The following is a 10,838-nucleotide window of genomic DNA, read 5'->3' on the forward strand; positions in this document are numbered from 1 at the left end:
TATTATGTCTCTCTTTGTGCATATTGTCTTTGGATTTGTCTTCATCCTGGTGGTGCCGGAAAACGGAGGAGTAGGATTCTGAGTGCTTTGTTCTTATCATAAATGGTCATTAGTAACCGTAAAAGAAAGAGAAATCATCATTGAAGCAATAAGAGAATAGTAAAATGCATGTTAGTGCTTGATCAAAATCAATTGCAGTTACCGCAGCTGCACGGATAGAGCTTGAATCCGACCGTAGACATTGTAGTTCCATAGAAATTCTGTATCCATCATTATATACAATCAAATTTCATCCTAATTCTCGTATAAGCTGCAATTTTCTTTGTTGATCCTAATTTCATGTAATTTTAGGAGATCTTATAGGAAACAAATTGCTTTTGTAACGGGCTCCGCATAAGTTGGAAACGGGGAGGGGAAGGGGTGGAGTGAGGAGGAAGAGCAAGAGGAAGAGGAGGAAGGACAGGGAGTTGGTTGCATTGTTAGGTATAGATTCTCAAATGTGATATTTACCATTTGACTTGTATAAGCACTCAACTACTTGGTTTTATTTTATTGTTGGATATATATTCTTGCTTTTGTTGGTCTTGTACGTGGGGATATGATATGGACATGATGGTATCTCTGTTTGGATACGATGGAATATGATCTGCTGCTTTTGGTGGACTTTGGCGGACATTTGTATATGTGTGTTATGGTGCTTTTATTGGACAAATTCATGATCTAGGGATTTTATTGGATGCATATGCAAGTTATGTGCACTTGAGGTAAAATGCACATTGTGTCATGTTGCTGCCAAAATTTTGAAAAATTTATCAAATTTGGCTCATGTTTGAAAGTTATAAAAATCTGTTTTGAATTTGCTTCACAAAATTTTTTTTAGACGTGTCAAAAATTGTCCAGATCTTCTTTTCAAAAAAGGGTAAAATCACAAAGTTTATGTAATAGTAGGGGCAAATCCGTATGGGCAAACTAGTCTTTTGTCACACCCGGTTTTGGGAAAGGAACCGAATATATCTCATATGTGTGCCCGGATCAAGTTCCACATATATGATAGACGTTACAAGTGTATACCTGAAACAATGTCATAACGAAAGAGAGTATCATAGTACTTTATTACATGACTGAAAGTCTTAATCTGATTAAGCGAACAAATAAACGTTTATAACTAGTAGAGGACTTCAACTTTACATGCAGATGACTGGGAGACATACGCCTAGAACTCCTCGAAATTTTTAGGGAACTTCGGACAATTATCTTATTCTGAGCAGCATTGGTTTTAATAAAGCAAGCGTGAGTACACTTATGGTTGGTACTCAGCAAGTGGAGTAAATTTTATAACATGTAAGGTCAAAATTAAGAAAAAGCTGATATGGTTTGACTGCGATAAGCATTTTTAATTGATCAAGTTTTATTTAGCAAGCATTAACTAAATTTAAGTATATATCAACCCTTAAATAAATAAAAAAGATAAGATAACAATAATAAATGAAGAACATCAATTTAGATCATCTTTAAGTTCAATTATCATGTGAGGGTCCAAACCGCTCTTAACCGTGAGCACGGCTGATATATTAGTTTTCACTCTGCAGAGATTGTACACTTTACCCACAACTTGTGTTTCCCTTGATGCCCGGGTTTGCAAGACCCTTAAACACTTCCGAGGTGAGTGGCAGGGATTCACTACGAGGGCTTTACAATAATTTATGACAATCCGCTAAGATTTCAAGTCAAAGCGGTCATAACCCTCCGAAATGAGGAAGTGCCTTAGCCAAGGATCACATATCATAAAGCCTCAAGAGGACCGAGCTATACCCCATCAACGCACTCCCCTCTTGCCCTTTCGGTAAAACCATTACAAGCTAAAGTTTCTAATTAATTAGTCAAGACCAGAGCCATGTAGTGTTGTGGTTGTACTATTTTCCTAGGTGGTTCTCCATGTTCCAATTAATGCAATGATCTTAATTATCACCATAAAGGTATTCCAGAACATGAGTAAAATCAGTGTAGCATGATTTTCAGGTTATCCAACCAAAATCTAAATAAAAACAACTAGCGTAGCTTCAACATAAATATAACAACCCAGGTTTAATCAAGAAAGTTCAAAAGAAACTAGGCACATCCTTAGTTTGGGATCCATCATATCATAAACACATGCATGCATATAAAGTAAATGTGTGTATATAGAAAGTTATTAGAACTGGAATACGATCAAGGACCACTTGCCTTCATCAAAGTACTGCTGCTACTCAGGGACGTCTTCAAAACCTTACGCTTGTGTGTGGCAGAACCAACCGGAATTATACCGGCTCAAGTACGTGAGTCCATTCCTGAGGGCTCCAACGTGCTTCAAACGGTATAATCCCTTGGCCTGTCGGGTAACATCCCGATAAACCACCGAATACAGGGTCAATAAGGTTACCTCACACGAAGGTGAGTCCAGAGATACAGTCACCATCATATTTTACATCACAGAGAATTACGTTACAAGAGTTTCCAACATTAGTACAAAGTTTCAAATTTAGAGAAAACATTACAAACTGTTAAAGTTATGGTTTTTAGCAGCGGAAAACATACGCGACGATTCACAACACGCCGTCAAGATGGATGTCATGCTAAGCCCAGGCACGACATCACTCGGTATCATTAGTGTTGGCCGGGGACGGATCCCATTCCACGGACCAATCTTCTGGAAGAGCATAGGGCCAAGGCAGGGGAAGAGTAGGATCTTCAAAGGCTTTACCTGAAAAACATAAAACTAGCAAGGCTGAGTATATTAATACTCAGCAAGGCTTACCCGGGATTGGGTATACTTTAGCCCATAACTAGACTCATGGAGGCATTGTAAAGGTTCTGGGTTTATTTTCAGCTGAAAAGCAACAAAGAGTATGAACTACTTTCAAATTTTAGCTTTCAGATTCTAGTTTGATTAGCCATTCTAGGTAAGCACCTACACTAAACAAGCAAGGTAGGGATTATCATCCATCAAGATTGTTCCATCATTAGTTACACTTCTTACTCTATGTGGTAAAAGGGATAAGCAGTCTCATTCATCGTGAGAGGCGGACGATTCCTTAATCGAAATTCAACCTTGCAAGGAAAACCTAACACACACGCTTGGAATACCAACAGGGCGTTCCGAAGCAACCGTTTGCCTTTCATTCCGGGTCGTGGATCAGGTCCACCACAAGCGATTGTAGGACCGTACGCACACCCAATGCGTGCAGGACATTCGCCTGTAGCGCGACTACAAAACCCGTATTCCTGTCTGCTATGCAGAACGTACTCCCGCACGTCGGTGCGTGAGAAAAACCAAATTAATCGAGTGGTGGGAGGTATGTCCACTTGCCGGGCCGATCGGTTACTAGGCTTGCCGCTTACCATATTTCGCGGTATGTGGCTAGTACTTTCAAACGCTTAGCCACCACTACCACATGGATCGACCTTATCAACTTTTAACAAAATAGACAGGGTAAAACTTCAGGTCATGATACAGCACATGACCCTGTCCGTCATCCTTATAGTGATTGCAGAAATGTAAACATGCAACTCCTATATCGCGCGAGTGACAGGAAATCACTCGACTTTTACTGGCCCTATTTAGCAGAGCATCTAGCCGATATGGACTCAGGTTCAATACATTGGTTCCTAGTATCAATGCACCTAGGGTTTTCATTACAACTCCTAGACGTAATGCATAAGTGTAGATAAATAGACGTAGATTGCAGTGTAAATAAAGTAGTGGGATATGTCCGGGGCTTGCCTTTACTGGTGGGACTGAAGTTAGAGATGTCAATATCTTCCGAACTTTGGTTCGGGGCTTCAGTTAATCCCTTGGTGACGTTCACTTGGTCTTCAGGAACATCCTCTGTAGACTTCTGGGAGATCTCGTAGGTACCGTCTGTGGAAGTAGTCGTAGCTACATGCAATGCAACATTACATTCAAAGTGTGCACATAAAACTATCCTACTTCATAATAAAGTTGCAATCCAACACTCATTTAACATACCACTCATATAACAACCAAAAAGATCTGAACTAAACTTAGACAGAGCTTTAGGGGAACAACTAACTAGAATCGGCTACTCGTTGAAGATTACAATAGAGCCGATTGGAAACAATAGAGGTTTAATCGATGGAAAGGTGCATCGGTTTCCTAATTGATCGATGAAAGCATCGATTACTTTAGCAGAGGGATGATTCCTAGAGCAACTATGTCTTAACTGAGATGTGCTTAAGTGTTATTCTAGGTAACTAAGTGTGGTTATATCGACTCGATTACGTCAGTACAACAATTGAGTGACGTATAGCCGAATGGAGTGTGGTTAAGGGTATATGGCCGATAGATATATAGCCGATTTCTCAGTTGATAAATCGACTGATAGAAGTATGTGGATATGGATGGGGAAACTAAGGATTGATCGGCCGTGTTTGACCGACATGGAAAAGCAACCAAAATCGGCTTGGGTCGGTCGATGGCAAGAACCCTAAGATTGTATACATATACCTTTGATATATCGACTATATGCAGCCGGTGTAAGACATAACAAAGAATTGTATCGGCAGTAGCCGATACTAGAAAGGTAACAATCGTTTCAGTTAACCAGCCGATGGTAGAAGCATACCAAAAGAAATGCACCGGCTGATAACTGCTACACAGAAGTATTCTAAACTCAAAGGAAGCAGATGCTTAGCGGCTGATCTGATAGCCGATACTAAAGCATAGCTGCAGAGAGGTATTGGCTAAGTAGCAGATACACACGGATTAACAAGGATCTTTATACGAAGAGAACCTTAAGGAAACGACAATCAAGACGAGGACAATGTCTTGAGGGCAGAGATATGAGCACTCGGGTGATAGGATTAACTAATTGTCACATTACTCCACTTAAAACACACATCCTATAATTACTTTTCAGTTATAACACATGCACACAACACAAGGTACAAGTAAATCATTCATTCTCTAATTTTTAACCTAGACCACAAATCAAGACTTTCAATTCAAGAGCACAACATAAAACTTGTAAACGTTCACTGATTTGAAATAAAGAAAACTTTGGAAATTTTACAGAGAACACCCTAGAACTTTTTAAAGCATAGCAATCAAGTCCCTGGTCCGGGAAAACAGATAACAAGAAGATAACGACGATATTCCGGCAAAGGAATCGCCGACATTAAGAAGATTCAGTGAATCAGGGCAAACCTTGGGGTAGCCTTGGTTATGAAGGAGAACACGCGAAAAGTGAATTCCCGCGGTGAACAGGATCGGCGATAAGATGAGCTCGACGATGACGAGATTCCATGGGTGACGAAGAAGTTTACCGGGAATTGTAGTGGTTAGAGAATAGCCGAAGAGGTAAACCCTGCGGTGATTTGTGGTCTTGCTCGGCGATCGACGAGAAATAGGAGCTGCTGGATGTCGTGGGTCCCTGGGACGAAACGATAGAACCGGCTTGGTTCACTATGCCGATGCCTCTGCGAACCTCAGGGTCTCCTTGCTCACGGCTAAGCCTTCACTGCTCACGCGCGTGTGCCGCTGAAGTTTGACCGGCACACCCGCGTAGCCTCTTGCAAGATCGCCGCGCTAGGTTGCACTTTCGGTGCGCCGCTTTTGCTCCGTAACTTCTCCTTCCGACTTGCCGCGCCATAGGCACTTCTCCGCCTCCGCGAGGATCGAGGGAGCTCGCTGTGTGTGGCTCCTCTGAGCTCACCGCATCCGGTCGCCACCTCCACACATCATCGCTCTGCACGTCGTCGCCCTGCATGGTTATTCTTCTTCCTCCTGTTGCCGAGCCCGCACTCGCCTCGGCCTTACCGCGTCGCAGGTCCCTCCGTGACCGTCCTTGCCAAGGTACAACCGTGCGCGACCTCGTTGCCCTTCGTGCGGGTCTGTCCCGAGCCGCCACGCTTCACCTCCGCCCGCGCACGCCCGAACCGCGCGCGTCCTTGGCCCGCATCGCGCTGCTGCTCATGCGTCTGAAACCGCCCTGCACGTCACTGCTCGCTCCGGGCCGTTCACCTCCGCTCGAGTCCTGCTCGTGCACTCACACGCTCACACCGCTTGCATCTGCGCCGTGCTTGCTCCAGCCTTGCCGTGTCATTCCCGCGCATCCACGCTCCAGCGCCCACTCTGCTCCGCCGCGCACGTGCTGCTCGACCCGTGCGCCCGCATCACCAGCCTTCGCTCCTGCCCTCGCCACTCCCGAACCGACGCGCTGCTTCCACTGCGCTGCGCTCCAGCTCCTGTTCGCCCAACGCCCGCGAGCCAGCGCCGTCTGCTCGCCTGAAGCCGTCGGCTTCGCTCTTGCGCTCGGCTCACGCGCGCCGCCCGCACCTGTGCACATTTGCTGCCTCCCCCACGCCAGCGTCGCGCTTGCTGCCTGCGCCGTGGCTTCGCATGCGCAGTCTGCACCCTCATGCTCTGCTCTTCTTGTTGCCTGCTCGCTCGTCTAGCCACACGCCGCTTGGCCCAAGCCGCGCGCTGCTGTACGCTTGGGCCACCAACCTGCACGCGCTCCATTCTCACGCGCTCTTCTAACTCCCGTACGCCACCGCCTACTCTCCTCTCCCGAGCTCGCGCACGTGCCTGCGCGCTCGGACGTCCACCGCTCGGGGCTGCTGCGCCTCCACGTCTCCTGCGCCTGCCACGGCCCGCACCAGCTGCTGCCCCCGCCTGCGCCCAGCAACTGCCGCCCGTTCCCGCTCCTGTGCGCTGCGCACCTACGTGTGCTCGCGCTCGCCCAGCCGCTCGGGCCGCCAGCTACCGAGCCCGCGCGCCGCTCGCCTGGAGCCGTCTGCTCCTGCGCTGGCTGAGCCGCGTGAGCTCCGCCCGCCACCAGCTCGCGTGCCGCGCCCGCGCGCTTGCCCGCTGCCGCGCAGAGCTGCTCGCCAGCCCCTGTGCGCGCCTCCTGTGCCGCCGGCCGCTGCTCGCCCAGCGCCTGCTCCTGGGCCGCTGCCCCGGGCCCGCTTGCGCTGGCGCCCCTGCCTCAGCGCCCGACCGAGACGCCGAGCGCCACCAGCAAGCTGCTGCCTGTGCTGACTGATTGGAGGAGAGGAAAAACGGGAGAGAGACAGGGAAGGGAGCGCCGCCCGTGAAGAAAAGAAAGGAAACGCCAGTGAAGGGATAAGGCACAAAAAGAAGAAGAACAGAGAAGAAAGGGAATTAGAACTTCCCAAGGACTTATGCGTAATTTTATAAAAATGCAGGGGCTTGTTTGTAAAGCAAAATTTCCTGTTGATTTAAAACCCTAATGAAGAAATGCCCAAAATGAAAGTTGGAGAGTTTTTCAAACTCTACAACATTGCTTTAGGGCTCAAGTTCAAAAACTCAAAACTTATATTTTTACACGTGAATTTTTGAATAAAAGTTGGATTTGAATTGCTTTTGTCCTAAATAGCGTAACTTTATAAAATTCAGGACCTAAATGCAAGCATTTATGACACGTCATAATGACAGGATAGACTCGTCATAATGGTTGGATAGACATGTCATGATGACTTGCATCTTTTACACTTTAGTCCTGAGTAAATTTTGAAAGTTACTTTTGTAAATCAAACATTTGCATAAAAGGACTTGTACTTTTATAAAATTACATAAATACCCTTATTTTTACCAGTTTACCCAAAATTTTTACACACTTCACCGCACACATTTCAGATGAAACTTTCGGATAAAGACATAATTTTTACAGGGGATAAAATAAGAAAAACACGTTTGCAAAACCACCCTTCACTTATTTCAAGATTACCTCCCAACCAAACATATTTTGCAAAAACAACCCTAGGTTTTTCTGTAATTATAAAAATACCCTTTTTACTTGCACTTCAAATTTTCAAAAGCTGCACATAAACACACATAAGCTTTACGCTTAACATACACATATTTCACACTAACAAAATATTTGCCTAGCGTTGCAAATACATGAACTGTCACATTGCGGACCCTCGAACTGCGCACCGTCTATCGCAACACACAAGTACATACAAACAAATAAGTACAATAAACAAGAAACAGTACACCAAATAATATAAATAGAGCAAAATAACATTATAAAGCTACTGTATACATTGCAAGGGTCGCGTGAGCACAAGAATCAATGAAAACGGAGTTAAAACGAAGAAGTTATGGCTAAAACATGATTTGAGGGGCTTATTTCTAAAAGATTTGAAACTGGAAGGGCTCTGAACAAAGAAACCGAGGGCTAAAATATAACTAAACCTTAAATATAGGGTTTAGATTGAAAAACGGAGGGGCTAGGGACGGTGGGTTCTATTTTAGAAAAAAATAGGGGCTTTAACAGAAGAAAAAGAATCTACTCGTGAATACTTTTGAACTATCGTGGACTGCGGGTTGATTTTGATAAAACTCAGGGACTAAAGGGCAAAAGATCCTAGGGTTGACCAGTATCAGGTTATTTGACCCCAGTCTAGATTGAATCTAGACCATCAAATCTAGATCGGACGGCCGAGAGCGGCTGGCGGCTCGGGGCGACGGCGCTGGATGCTGGCGGCGAGGGCAAACGGTGGCGGACTCGTCGGACTTGGCCGAAAACGGCCATCCAGGCTTGGTTTCACGCGTGGGCTGCATGGGGAGAACACGGGCGCTATGTGGAACGCATCTAGGGGCTTGGGTTAGCGAGACGGGGGCCGGAGAGGGGCGCACGGTGGTGGCGCGCGACACGGTGGTAACGGCAAGCAATCGCGCCTGCGAAAAAGTGGGGAAAAGGGGGAAAATAGGCCGGCGATGCTCCTTACCACAACGCGGAGCTCCCGGGGGCACTTGCGCGACAGCGGAAAGCGGCGGAGCGGTGGCACATTAGGCGGCCGAGGTGCCGCGGCGACGGCTTGCGCGGCTAGGGTTTTGTGAGGTGAGATGGCTGCTGCGGGTTTTGCGGAACCGAGGGCGCGGGGCGGTAGCTTTATAGGGCGGCTGAGGGGCCTTAGCGTGGGGGCCCAGGGCACCGCGCGGGTGGAGGACGTGCCACGGCCGGATTCAGACGCGAGTCTGAGCTTGGCTTGAGCTTGAGGACGAGCCCGACAGGCGGGTCCCGCCTGATAGTGAGAGAGAGAAGGGAGAGGAGAGGGGCGGGCTAGACTGGGCCGGCTAGGCCGCGCGGGAGTGAAGAAAAAAAAGAAAAAGGCTGGCTGGGCTGGGCCTTGCGGGAGAAAAAGGAGAGAGGGGAAAAAGAAAGAGAGAGTGGGCTGGGCCACTAGAGAAAGAGAGGGAGAAAAAGAAATATATTTGAATGCATTTGAATTTAAATTTGAAATTTAAATACAAATGGAAGACAAGCAATAAAATAATACAATACGGCATAAAATGCACAGGACCTATATTTTCTTATATTTATTTTTATGGTTAAGTGAATTATTGTTAATTCACGGTAAATGCTCTAAAATCAAAATAATTTTAATAAAAACCTTATGGATCCTAAAAAGAATTTATCAAAATTTATTTAGATTTCTAATTTAAAAATTAGGGTGTTACATCTTTTTATACCAACTTTAACACCGTTAACTCGTCTTCATGGAACCACTGTTTGCCTACACGGCCATTCAGCTCGTGTACATGACGTGTATACGCTACACAGTGATTGGCCGTGTCCGTTTAATCAGTCGTTTATCCCATTTAATTACCGTTTAACCCTTTTAAATGGCCGTTTAGTCCGAATAAATAGCTAAACAGTAGGTGACCGACTGTTTAGCATTTACATTTAGCGCTAACACTGCATGGAACAGGGGTAAAGCTCCCTTCGTTTTCCAAAAAGGGGCAAATTCATATAGTCACAAAAATGGCAAAATCACCATTTCACTTCGAAATAGGGGCAAGAATGCCAAAAACCCTATCCCTTAGCCACGAGCGTTTGATGGAAATTTTCCATCCGGCGCTAATTTCCATCAGACGTCTACATCGCAATATTAAAAATAACTAACTGTCAGATCCGGAACCACGGCACTGTACACATAGCATAGACTTTCTAGAATAACGGATGGGACATGTCCCATATCTTATACCTATTATAGGCTACTCGGCCACGAGTAGGACTAGTCGAAACAGAAGCAAACTATCCATGTGGAACTCGGGTATGACTGTGTTGTTGGTCAAAACCCACCGGCAAGCAGCGACAGGCAACACGAGGAGCCAGGAGGCCCCCGGGACTGCTGGTGGTCCCTGGTCCCTCGGTCAACGGCTCGAGATCCGGCACACGTCCTAGCTTCTGGGTTGCTAGGCGTGCCACCTGACCTTGTACCTGGTCAGGAAGGTGTTATATGTTAGTTTTCTGCATGCACAGACACGTATAAAAATTAGTCCGAGCCGTGATCGGCTCATCGGGTGGCTCCCTATATCGGCTGTAAAGAGCCGATTGTGTTCGGTACCAGATCGGATCTATAAATAAGGCAAATATATCCAATGGTAACATAAATCTTGCTTTGTAAACATTAAGCTAATCCAATCTACGACGGTTAAAGCTTTCACTGCATAACCAGAACATCCTACACGTAATTGAGCCTAGCAGATACGGAAGGTAACGAAACAACAACCTAAACAGAGGCCTAAAAACCAACAAAAAACCGATTCTCAGAACAATCCCTTTTTAAGCTGTTATAAAGCGCCAAACACACTACCGGAACATTCAACCGGTTTGAAGGGCCTAATCATGCAGATATTAAACTAAACCTTAGATGGACGAAGATTAACAATAACAGATTGGATCTACTAAACAAGAACAGAGCAAAGTGCTGCCCTTATACCCGAGATCGGATACAGGGACAGCTGAACATTTACAGGTAACAAGCAATGCACAATTAAAGCATGGAAGAGCCGATGCTACCCTATA

This window comes from Panicum hallii, chromosome 5 (genome assembly GCF_002211085.1).
Source record: "Panicum hallii strain FIL2 chromosome 5, PHallii_v3.1, whole genome shotgun sequence".
Taxonomy (NCBI): Eukaryota; Viridiplantae; Streptophyta; class Magnoliopsida; order Poales; family Poaceae; genus Panicum; species Panicum hallii.